The following is a 12097-nucleotide window of genomic DNA, read 5'->3' as shown; positions in this document are numbered from 1 at the left end:
TTCCCATACATTTTGTGTTTGATTTCCTCACGAATGTCATATATATATTTTTTTTCAGTGGGTTATTTCACGACGCTGTATCAACATCTGGGTTATATAGCGTCTGAATGAGGTGAAGGTGATAATGCCGGTGAAATGAGTCCGGGGTCCAACACCGATAGTTACCCAACATTTGCTCATATTGGGTTGAGGGAAAACTCCGGAAAAAACCCCACCCAGGTAACTTACCTGAATCCGTGCCACCTGGTTTCGAGGCCAGACGCGCTAACCGTTATTGATATTTTTATTTGTTACTGTTTCTCCAAAATATTTGAATTTTTCCACCTTTTCAAAGGATAAATTTCTAATTTTTATATTTATATGGCCTCATCTCGCCAAGTTCCATCTCGCTATTATCAATTGCATCTACGATAAATAACTGTGTAGTTGATATAGCTTTGTTAAATAACCAAATAAAAAAATACACGTGCTAGGTTTACAGTCGAAACAGCGCTGTGATTCCGGAGGAACATCCATTCCGGAGCGGTACACCTCGAAGGGCCACGATCCCCTGGCTGATGTAGGGCACATGTTCACCGCTCTCCGGAAAAGTGGATTTGAGACTAGGAGCGTGGGAGCGGAAGTGTCGTCAGACTTCCGCCCGGGTAAGCCGAGACGGCTCTTCCTCGCAACCCTACACCACCCCACTGCACTGAGGAGCCGGGTTCGCGGCCGAGATTGAGTTCCATCATAAGCTCAGGTTTCTGGAAGGTCACCAAAATGCGTAAAACCAGTTCTAAATTTACTAGATGTTGTGTGAAGTGTTCAATCCTTGATTAGGGGTTTTTAAATACTAGGGATAGACAGACTGAAGTTCATTAACTGCAACAATTGACAGATAGGTCGGTCCTAATGTAAGCCCTAATGTAATACCTCAATCGAGCCGTGCTGATTACCCCTCAACTCCCCACTTCATCTTCCTCGGCTGAGATAGTAATATTTTGGCCCGACGAGAAGACAGAAAGGTAAGCATTGCTCATTGACGAATTGTCTGGGTGTATCCAATGCCTACCCACTTCACTTGCGTGATTCGGATTCCGCATATTGCGGATAGATGGCAGAGCTGTATCCCGTTTTCAAGTTGGACACGCTATGCATGATATGTGTCTGTGGAGAGTTATATCCTGTACTAGAGAGAGTATACAGGGTGGGAGTGAAATAGCCTTGCAGATTTCCAGAGAGAATAGCTCAAGTTGTATGTATGTAACAAAAAACTATAATATTACAGTAGGGTAAATTAAGGTCTGTTGGACAGTCGGGCATGTTGGACACTTTGTACTTTAACGTGTTACCTCGTCACTTGTGGGCACCATATTCTGCTAGAAGTCAATGACGGAAGTAGCCACGAATGTCCAACAGACACTAATTTACCCTATATTGATGGAGAGTTCAAAATTTTTTTCCGAATTTTTTCCCCAAATGTTTAACAATCTCTTATTCGGTAACTATTGCGAGTAGGATCGTGATTTTTGTCCATATCGACAGGAAATCCAATAAAGAATAATTTATCCCTCTGGCGTATTTCAATAGCATGCACGGTTTTCGTGTAAAGTTAATTTTAAAAATGTCTAAATTCAAGCCATTGCACGATGCGAACAAGTGGCAACGTCTTGGCAGAGAACAGCTCATCTACCGAGACACACCGAGTTCGTTGACCTCTTACATCTGTATCTAGAATAGACTGTGTTAGCGGCGATGTTGCCAGACTGCTGAAACTTCAAACTTAATTTTCTAATTAACCGTGCATTTAATCACGAAACATAATATAGGTTTTCTATCCATTTACGTGTACCCTATCGTCCCTTTCAATATGCAGGATTATTTCACTTCCACCCTGTATATGCAAGTGTAGTGTAGGGCAGTGGTATTCAACCTATGGTACACGCACCCCCAGAGTATGCGGGGTTGCCCCAATGCAAGCACTCCACTGATTATTATTATTGTATCTCCAATGGGGGGTAGCCCTATTTTACATATGTATGCTAGGGCTATAGTTTTACACAAAAATTAGGCCTAAGCATAAAACAAATTGAAAAGAAAATAAATTAGCTTATACAATGGAAATAAGACCTAAACATTCCGTATTTTAAACATTGCGATTGCAAATCAAACATCAGTCATCAATTGAGACATACAGAAAACAGTTACAACACATAAACAAAACATTTCTTATAGCGGTACTCTATAACACAATTAAGCAACTTTCCCTAACATACATCATAAATTATCACTTCACTGATTACGTATGTAAAAATGATGACATATTTATTTTATTATACAAGACTTGTTGATAATTACTGAATTGAATCTCACTTTTTAGAAAGGAACTAAGTGAAAATTTGCTACTTTTCAGGAGAGTATAAAAACATGTTTTCATGTACATATAGCAGAATAAAACATTTAAGACTTACATTATATAAAGATAACATGGGATTGAATTTAATGATAACAGACTTTTGAAGAAAATTTTGTGCTACAATGGTATACTGTACATAAATTTCTAAATTTGAGACTTAGTTCCTTTTTTCACTGGAAATTGTTTTTGAAAGCACAAAATAAATATATTAAGTTAACAAGAGTTATTTAACGCAGATCTACGTATATTTTGATTAAATTAACATGTTAGAAATTTTAAAATAATATTAAGAATGAAAAAAATAATTCAAAATGGACATGTTTCATAAAAAAATTAACACATGTGAAATGACTAGTGGGTCTCATTCATGGTGCGCCAGGACCTGTGTAGGAGAATATGAAAATATTTCTTCGTAAAATGCTTCAGGATTTTCATCACTTACGTACTTGTATTGTATTGTATTGTATTTATTAACATTCCATGGTATTCATACATGCTTACAACTAGAATATGGAACAAGTCAAAAAACTTAATACTATTATAAAATCTTAATTTATAGTCACAGTATAGATGAAATATATGCAGACGAGATTTACAATTTAGTCTACTAGTACAACATATAGTTTTAGTATCAATTTCATGAAGTGTTATTAAATGTCATGAATTCACCTACAGAATAGAAGGCGCGAGAAATTAGGTACTTCTTTAATTTGGCCCTAAATAATTTTATGTTTTGAGTTTCATTTTTTATATCGATAGGGAGGCTATTAAAAAATTTTACTGCCATATAACGCACTAGCACGATAGACTTGCCGATGGAGTATGAAAGTCATTTTTTTGACGAGTATTTATGCTATGAACTATTGAATTAGTTACAAAGTTTTCACGATTACATACGAGGAAGACTATTAATGAAAAGATATACTGACAAGCCATGGGCATTATTTGTAGTTTTTTTAAAATAGTCCTACACGACTCCCTAGATTTCGCACCTACTATTATTCTAATTACTCTTTTTTGTAATAGAAATATATTGTTACTCTCTGTGGAATTTCCCCAGAATATTATTCCAAAACTCATTATCGAGTGGAAGTATGCAAAGTATATTGTTTTTAAGGTATTGATATTTACTATCTTTTGCATAGATCTAATAGCAAAACAAGCTGAATTTAGTTTGGGGGTAATTTCTTTAGTTTCTTAAGGTCTTCAATCTTTTGGGCATTGATGGGAACTTTTTCTTCTGGATATGCCTTTGTTAGTTCAGTGTCAAACTTGTAAATTCCCCTTCCCAAGGAGTAACCTATTGCTTACATAACTCTAGACGTATGGGTGAGCTTCTACAACGCCAGGACTATTTGAGCTATCCTTTCATACAGAGGGTGTGAAATGAACCTTTCTCTCACGAGGATTCTATGAAGTTTCTTCCGATATGATATTCTTTTTGAAAAATTAGGACCATCACATATCAAAGTTACTGATCAGTTTTTCAGAGTCCACTTTGTACGGTTATTTCTATATATTCTTTTGTTGTATACACCCTATCGGCCCCTGTTACTGCTTTTCTGAAAACCCCAAAAGTAAGTAACAATAATAATAATAATAATACTTACTAGCTTTTAAGGAACCCGGATGTTCATTGCCGCCCTCACATAAGCCCGCCATTGGTCCCTATCCTGAGCAAGATTAATCCACTCTCTATCATCATATCCCACCTCCCTCAAATCCATTTTAGTATTATCTTCCCATCAATAATAATAATAATAATAATAATAATAGTTTATTTTTTATTTCAACATCAATCATAGACTTTTTTAATTTTGGAGGTACAAATATATTTTGGGGGTACGCTAGCAAAAAATATTGAATACCTCTGGTGTAGGGAAGGAGTGAGGATGATGATGAAATTGTGGAAGGGAGAAGGGGAAATCCGTTGCTGGCAAGTAGCCTTCTCCTGTTGAATAGCACCAAGGGGTCCGACGGACGAATCACTATCAACAGTGACATATGACTTCTCTTCATATGCACTGCGGAGAGATTTGGGATATAACCAGGCATATTGGTGGATAATCTAGTGATTAGAAGTTGTGCAACGTCACCTCTCCTAGTCCGGAGGTTAGAAATTTTACACGAGAAAGTCAATCTTGTTATGTAGCGTTAATACAATCTGCATTAACTGCCTGTAGTTGCTAGGTTACCAGATCTCGCTAATAGCCTACTAAAACTGACATATGAAAATCGTTGCTGGGTTGATGTTAAGTGCATTATTAATTACAATAGTGATGACATGCATTTTTAACATGAGCGTCCATATGTCTGGACAGACAGACTCATTGTTAAGTGTTGATTAATCCTCAATTTTCTTGTCACTGCATGTCTCGTGAGACAAGCCATCCATTTCCGAGGCGTACAGAGCATTAAAAAGAGAACAGGGTGTCAGCTACGAATGCTAGCAACATGTAATAGTGTATTCTAATCTGTAGGGTCTCTAAACAGCTGTGTGAAACAAAAGCTTCCTAGTAGAAGGGCGTTGCTTGTTTATGGCCCCCTCATCCACACGATGATGGCAGCAGAGACAATAGAAGTGCTCATTAGAGGATACTTACAACTCAAGGTAAGTCCTCGCATACGTTTCTGAAACGTAATCTGTGGTGATAAATGATTTGTGAGCTGTTGTGATCCGATTTACTTCACACAAGACAAGTAGTTCGCACACTCCCAAACTTACATCACTCTTATTTTCAAGGTTCCTTGAATAAATTAGCACACCGTTTATTGCACGTCGTTTCTCTTTTGTTTCTGTAGTACTTCCCTCTTTCCACTGGGCGCGCCATTGGTCCGTTATTGTAACGGTCTGTGTGGTGATTAATTGATTCTAGCTTCCATGTAAAATGCTTTTGATAAACAATTGAATATTGTGAGTAGTTGACAACGTTATGGTGATGGGTTTTGTAGCAGAGAGAAAGAAAGAGAGAGATATCTAAAAATTTGTGAGTGCTGTAAAGATTTACGCTACTTAAAACATGACACTAAGTTTTTCTGCTACAGATTCACCTTCTGAGTTCTGCTGAAAACTTGCTTCTGTATTATGAACAGAAAGTTGAGGGGAGATTTAAAGTCCTATCTTATTAATGTTAAAAATGCCACATGAACGTTCCATTATCTCAGGATCTACTAGGTTTAAAAATCTTATTTTTTATAGGACGTTTATTCATTCTTGTTGAATATAATGATCGTTAACAATTTGTACCTACATATCGATTTTTATGGATCTCATATTTACTAAATAAATGTTAAGACTTTTATTTGTTTAATTTGAGAAAATTTAAGAAGCTTTGATTTAACTCCACCAGTGTATATAAGTAAATAAACAAATAAAGAAACAATATAAATAAATAAATAGTTAAATAAATAAATAAACAGTTAAATAAATAAATAAATAAATAAATAAATAAATAAATAAATAAATAAAGGTAAAGCTCCTGTATTATGAACAAAAAGTTAAGGGGAGATTTAAAGTCCTATCTTATTAATGTTTAAAAATCTGATTTGTTACTGGACGTTTATTCATTCTTGTTGAATACATTGATCGTTAACAATTTGTACCTACATATTGATTTTTATGGATCTCATATTTACTAAACAAATGACACTTTTATTTGTTTAATTTGAGAAATTTAAGAAGCTTTGATTTAACTCCACCAGAGTATATAAGTAAATAAACAAATAAAGAAACAATTGATAAATAAATAAATAAATAAAGGTAAAGCCAGAACATCATAATAAATAACCGTGGCGCTACAGCCCATGAAGGGCCAAGACCTACCAGCCGGCTGCTGGCCTCACGGCCACATGCCAAAGCAGAGGTGGACGATCATCCAACAAGAATGGGTATCGTGTGGTTAGCACGATAAGCCCCCCCAGCCGTTATAGCTGGCTTGCGTAACCAGATTTCGCTACCTATCGTAGCTCCACAAGTGCATCACGATGCTGGGTGGGCACAGGTCCCATACACTGGCCGAAATTTCATGAGAAAATTTCTTCCCCCACGAGGACTCGAACCAGCGCGCATTCCGTAAGATGAATTCGAGACAGGATGCCTTAGATCACGACGCCACGGCGCGGGACGCCAGAACATCATAGTACTGCCTAAAGCAGTGGTCGTCAGCACTCGCTGAAATGGGTAAAGGGTATTCGGTGCAATATGATATGCCCCGTCGTGCAGCAGACAGAGAGGGAGAGAGCATATCCGCTAGCAGCTACGGATGCACCATAGTTCAGTCTCTTATCCGCGGGTAAAAGACGCTAGCCCGAGGGTGCTCTGTGCTGATGACCGCTGGTCTAAAGTGTGTGGTAAAAATTTCATGCAGATGTGCATAACAGTTTTTGAGAAAATGAGCCATATATATTGAAGAGGTGGAGAAGTTGAAACAGTAACAAATATAAATGATACTCGGGAAGAAATTAAACACAGAATAAATATGGGAGAAACTTTTATCATCCAGTCTGTTGTCGAAAAATCTGAAAGTTGGAAATTATAAAACACTTATATAGTACCGGTTGTTCTGTATGGTTGTGAAACTTGGACTCTCATTTTGAGAGAGAACATAGGTTAAGGATGTTTGAAAATAAGGTGCTTAGAAAAATATTTGGGGCTAAGAGAGACGAAGTTACAGGAGAATGGAGAAAGTTACACAACACAGAACTGCACACATTGTATTCTTCACCTGACATAATTAAGAACATTAAATCCAGACGTTTGAGATGGGCAGGGCATGTAGCACTTATGGGCGAATCCAGAAATGCATATAGAGTGTTAGTTGGGAGGCCGGAGAGAAAAAGACGTTTGGGGAGGCCGAGACGTAGATGGGAAGATAATATTAAAATGGATTTGAGGGAGGTGGGATATGATGATAGAGACTGGATTAATGTTGCTCAGGATAGGGACCAATGGCGGGCTTATGTGAGGGCGGCAATGAACCTCCGGGTTCCTTAAAAGCCAGTAAGTAAGTAAGTAAGTAAGTAAGTAAGTAAGTAAGTATATATTGAAAATACCTCTGATTGAAGTTCTGGCTGACATATACAATCTTACAAACATTTTTTTTTTCTCTTTTTTTTTTTTTTTTTCGTACATATACTTTGTAAGTCGCAGATAGGAGGCAGTGCGCATGATCAGACGACGAGCGGCTTGGTTCACAAGAGTAATAGTTGAGGTAATAAAATTAGTTTTGTTTCGTTATATGTCGATCATACGCACTGCCTACTTTCTGGGACTTAAATACAGTATCTGTGCGACAAAACGTTTTTCTAAGACTATAGGCTACATCTATTATTATGCATACATCTCAATTAACGATATGTGTCAAACATCGCTCAAAATGTCGGTGGAAATATGCTCCGTAAGTGACGGTAACTCCTCGTGAATCACCCTGTATAACTACACATGAAATGAAACTGGAATGCACGTACTCAACATTTATGCAAGAAGTTAGCCTATGTAAGGTATTATACTTACTCCTGTAATATAGCTTAAATATTTAATTTGAGAAAAGCTGTTACTATCTGCTTACAACACTTTTCTCCATTGCATTTATTGTATGGAAATATTCTCTCGGTAATGCTACTGGTGCTCAAAAGCCTTCATCTTGCAAAAGAGGGCAATTACATTCATGAAAAGAATTGCAGCTAGGGAATCGTGTCTAACAGCCCTTAACGAGTAGAGAATTTACATTCTCCGTTTCATTCCCACATTAAACAGTATACTGTTCATTACAGAAAATCTGGATGATTTCAATACACGCATTAAAATTCCCTCAAATAACACATGCCACAGAAACGATACCACCACAGAAAAATACATTAGAAGACCTCCAATTCAATGTAATGTTCGAGAAACTGCAGAAATTGTCAGGGAATATTATTGCCGTTGCATTGGTGACAATAACCGGAACTACATTTCATTTTTTTTTCTTTTACTTGGTTATTTAACGACGTTGTATCAACTGGGTTATATAGCGTCGATGACATTGTTGATAGCGATATGATATTTGGCGAGATTAGTTCTAGGATTCACCACAGATTATATGACATTCGCTTTACGGTTGCGGAAAATCTCAGAAAGAAAACCAACCCAAGCGGGAGTCGAACCCACCCCCGACTGTAACTTCGGATCAGCAAAAAAACTCGCTACCGCCTAAGCTACGCCGGTGGTTCAAAAATTGGAAATAAAAACTGCGCAAAATGTTCATTTTTTGACTCGATAATTAAAAGCATAGCAACACGACGTCTTCAGGCACATAGAAGAGTATGAAGGAAACAAAACTCTACTTTGGATGAAACCTCAAAACTGTTCGTTCATGATGGTAAATCGAAAATTTATAATAATATGTACTACAGTATTTAAAAAGTGCAATTCTGCTTCAACACTAAGAGAAATCTTAATTTTTCTGGTTACTTTAGACAAAATTAATGACACTAAAGTAGATATAGAGTAATTTTAATGTTGGTGGGTGAAACAATAACTTAAGTCCTTTAAAATCAAGAAATAAAAAATATAATATCCTAATATAATTTAATGAACCCTGATGCATAAGATACAACAGAAATCTACTTCCAAAAGCCATGACAATTAAAAACTTCTGAATTAAAAGACATGTTATTCTATTTGAAAAAAAGATGAGTCCTAATAGTTCATATTACACAAGCTATATGTACATTACATTTACTGACTCAAATTATTTTCGTTTCTATAATTATAAATGAAACTATTCAAAATAAATGCTTACCAATTATATCGTCATGGATTTATATTAATTTACTTCCATGAAAATAATGTATTACGCCGCATAGAAAATCGTGTAAAAATATTTTACACGACGTAAATTACATGTAATTTAAATAAAATATTTATAATGTAATTTACGGAGCCAATCCTTATTATCAGTGAATTCGTAGTCGTTAAGAACACCAGCCGCCACTGCCCCACTTCATTAGTATTGCATGCAAGCGAAAGAAGCATGGTACATGGATGAATATAATAGGATGCAGAACTACGGTTAGCACCATCTAACATCTCGCGGACAAAGTAACAAGACAAGCGCCCGATGTCGTAGGTGGTGAACATTAGAACTTCGTGATGGGTAGGTCCCTCAGAGTTCTCCACGCATCCGTTAGAGACCGTTAGTTGAGAAGACAAGATGGAAGCCAGAAGAATGCGAAGAAGTCGAGATAAATGTTTGCCCCTGGATCTAAGTAGCAAGTGTGTGTATAAACAGTGTACGTTAAACAGTGATGTTTATGGACTTTGTAAAAAAGTGTTGGTAAATATATTGTAAAATAGTAGATAGTAATAAATAATTTCAATTATCTATCTAGTTTTTGCAGACTTCTCCAATGAATTGTACACTAAATACCCAAAGAATACAGTTTAAATCATCTAACCCTTTGTTTCCTTTTCTGTCCCTTTTTATTTGTATTTTACTTAGTTGTGTTAAAAGGTAGTATAAAATACAAAATCTTTTCTATCTTCCTGTTGGCTCCAACACGAATTTTCAGTAGAAGATGATGTGAGGAATAAAGATTTAAATGTTTAATTTTAAATTAGGTGGTTCCAGAATGGAGGGGGGATATTTTATACACATAGTTATACTTTTCGCCACCTGGTGCTCTGCTGAATGTACGAAGTAATTAGTTATTATGTTTGCTACTTGGTGTCCACCTAGATGCATAGAGTAATTAGTTATCCTTACAAAAACAGGTGGCAGCAAGATCAGTTTCAACATCAGCGGCTCTAGCGTTTGAAATGGAAAAGTCAAAGTTTCGCCATGGATAAATATATAATAGGATGCGAAACTGCGGTCAGCACCATCTGGCCGTGGGGGGCTGAAATAAGATGATCAGCGCCCAACGATGTAGGTGGAATCAAAACTAGGAACTTATAACCCTCAGTACTACACAAGACATCGTACACCTTTGTTCCTCCTCTCATAGTTATCTGTCAAATTTGTTTTCACGCTGTTCATTCTGGTTATGACGGGAGTGCAGCATCATAAATGAACTACCTCTCAGCAATAAGCAAAAGTAATTAGGAACAGTCGGGAGATCACCCAAGATTTCGATACTGTATCCAAAAGTTGACGAATTTAACAAAAAAAAAAAAAAAAAAAAAAAAAAAGATGTAGGTGGTAAACGTTAGAGGAGTTCTAGTAGTGTTCGGTACATTACCCAGAGCCCTCTATTTATCCGTTCGAGATATTGCTCGAGAGTCGAGGAGACGAGATGGCAGACAGAAACTTGCTAATAAGTGAACATAAAAGTGATATTGTGTGTATAAGCAGTGTATGTTAAACAGTGATGTTTATGGACATTCTAAAATTAGTGTTGAATATATTGTAAAGTAATAGTAATATAATAAATTGAACTATCTAAGTAGTTCTTGCAGACTTTTCCATTGCGCTGTACAATAAATATCCAAAGAATACAATCCCAATTATCTAACATTTTGCTTTATTTTTTGTCTCTGTCTGGTTATATTTTAATCGGGTAGTGTAAAACACATCGTCTCTTTTATCTTCCTGTTGGCTCCGGTAAGAATTTTCAGTAGAATATGCTGTGAGGAATAAAACTGTAAATGTTTTTTTTTTTTTTTTAAATTGGGTTAGTTTTGAATATCGATGAGGGTGGGAAGGAATACTTTCTGCAGAGTTTAACAATTTCGTAACCAGGTGCGCTGCTAAATGCATGGGGTAATTACTCTTTTCGCTACTTGGTGCGCTGCTAGATGTAATAACGCCCCTCCCACAAACAGATGGCAGCAAGATCAATTTCTACAACAGCGCCTCTAGTATGTGTTACGGGAAACTCAGTAAGTTCCGCATCCTATTATGTATTTATCCATGGTTTCGCATTCTATTTTTCATTCATACCTGGCATCTGTACACCCCTGCTCTATACTGACCTGGAAGTGCCTCGTACTTTGTCGTCGACCGGAACCGAATTCCAACCTGTAAAAAACAAGAACGGCTGTGTGACTACAACTGCTGTGAAGAGACAAGCACCGTGGCTAACACGGGGCAGCGTGGGGTGGCGTTTCGTCCCCTTGGAGGGAGGTTCCCCATACAGTCGGTACAGCCGAAAAATGGAACAGCTTCAAACGTCTATAATTTTTCATATGTGGCGTTCAAAGTCTGTTGCAAATGCCTCGTGATTTGCGGCAGACACATGGCTGTGCAAATGGGTGTTGCGTGCAAAAAAATCTCTGCAGGTGACGTCACCGCGTCATCCACCCACTCTCTGTGGGGCAGGAGGTTTCGTTTTTGTCTTTCCTTAGAATCGAGGTAATTTTCGCGGCCCTCTCCCATGAGAGTCTGCGACGCCCCCATAGTAGCAAAATGAATTAAATGCATGCTGAGCGATATAGAGCGGCTTTCATTTCAAAACATTCCAGTCTAATTAAGTACTTAGTTCAATTAAATTTAAATAAAAAACGTCAATTTATGTGTTTAGAGGGAAATTTAAAACCAGTGTTAATTGCATTTTAGATTTAACCCCCCTCCCCCCATCCTCCTCCTCACGCTCTTCGAAATTTCAAATGGCACTCCTATATTTTGAGACTAAAATTTGAAAGAGTTCAATTGTTTGTACAATTATTCATTTGTGCTGATATATTTTGTTTTCTATCGTCGCCTAACAGCCTGGATTGTTGTT

General features: G+C 37.0%; 1 long non-coding RNA gene across 1 annotated transcript in view; it reads right to left on the bottom strand.

Moving 5' to 3' along the window:
- LOC138700467 (uncharacterized) overlaps positions 1 to 11396 on the bottom strand; it is a 265915-nt gene extending 254519 nt beyond the window's left edge. Inside the window, exon 1 of the long non-coding RNA XR_011332351.1 lies at positions 11349 to 11396. This is a non-coding gene — a long non-coding RNA (uncharacterized lncRNA). The remainder of the gene's footprint in view (positions 1 to 11348) is intronic.
- Positions 11397 to 12097: the final 701 nt, after the last annotated feature.

This window comes from Periplaneta americana, chromosome 5 (genome assembly GCF_040183065.1).
Source record: "Periplaneta americana isolate PAMFEO1 chromosome 5, P.americana_PAMFEO1_priV1, whole genome shotgun sequence".
Lineage (NCBI taxonomy): Eukaryota > Metazoa > Arthropoda > Insecta > Blattodea > Blattidae > Periplaneta > Periplaneta americana.
The sequence above is the reverse complement of the archived record's forward strand: the minus strand, read 5'-3'. Positions and strand labels throughout refer to the sequence as shown.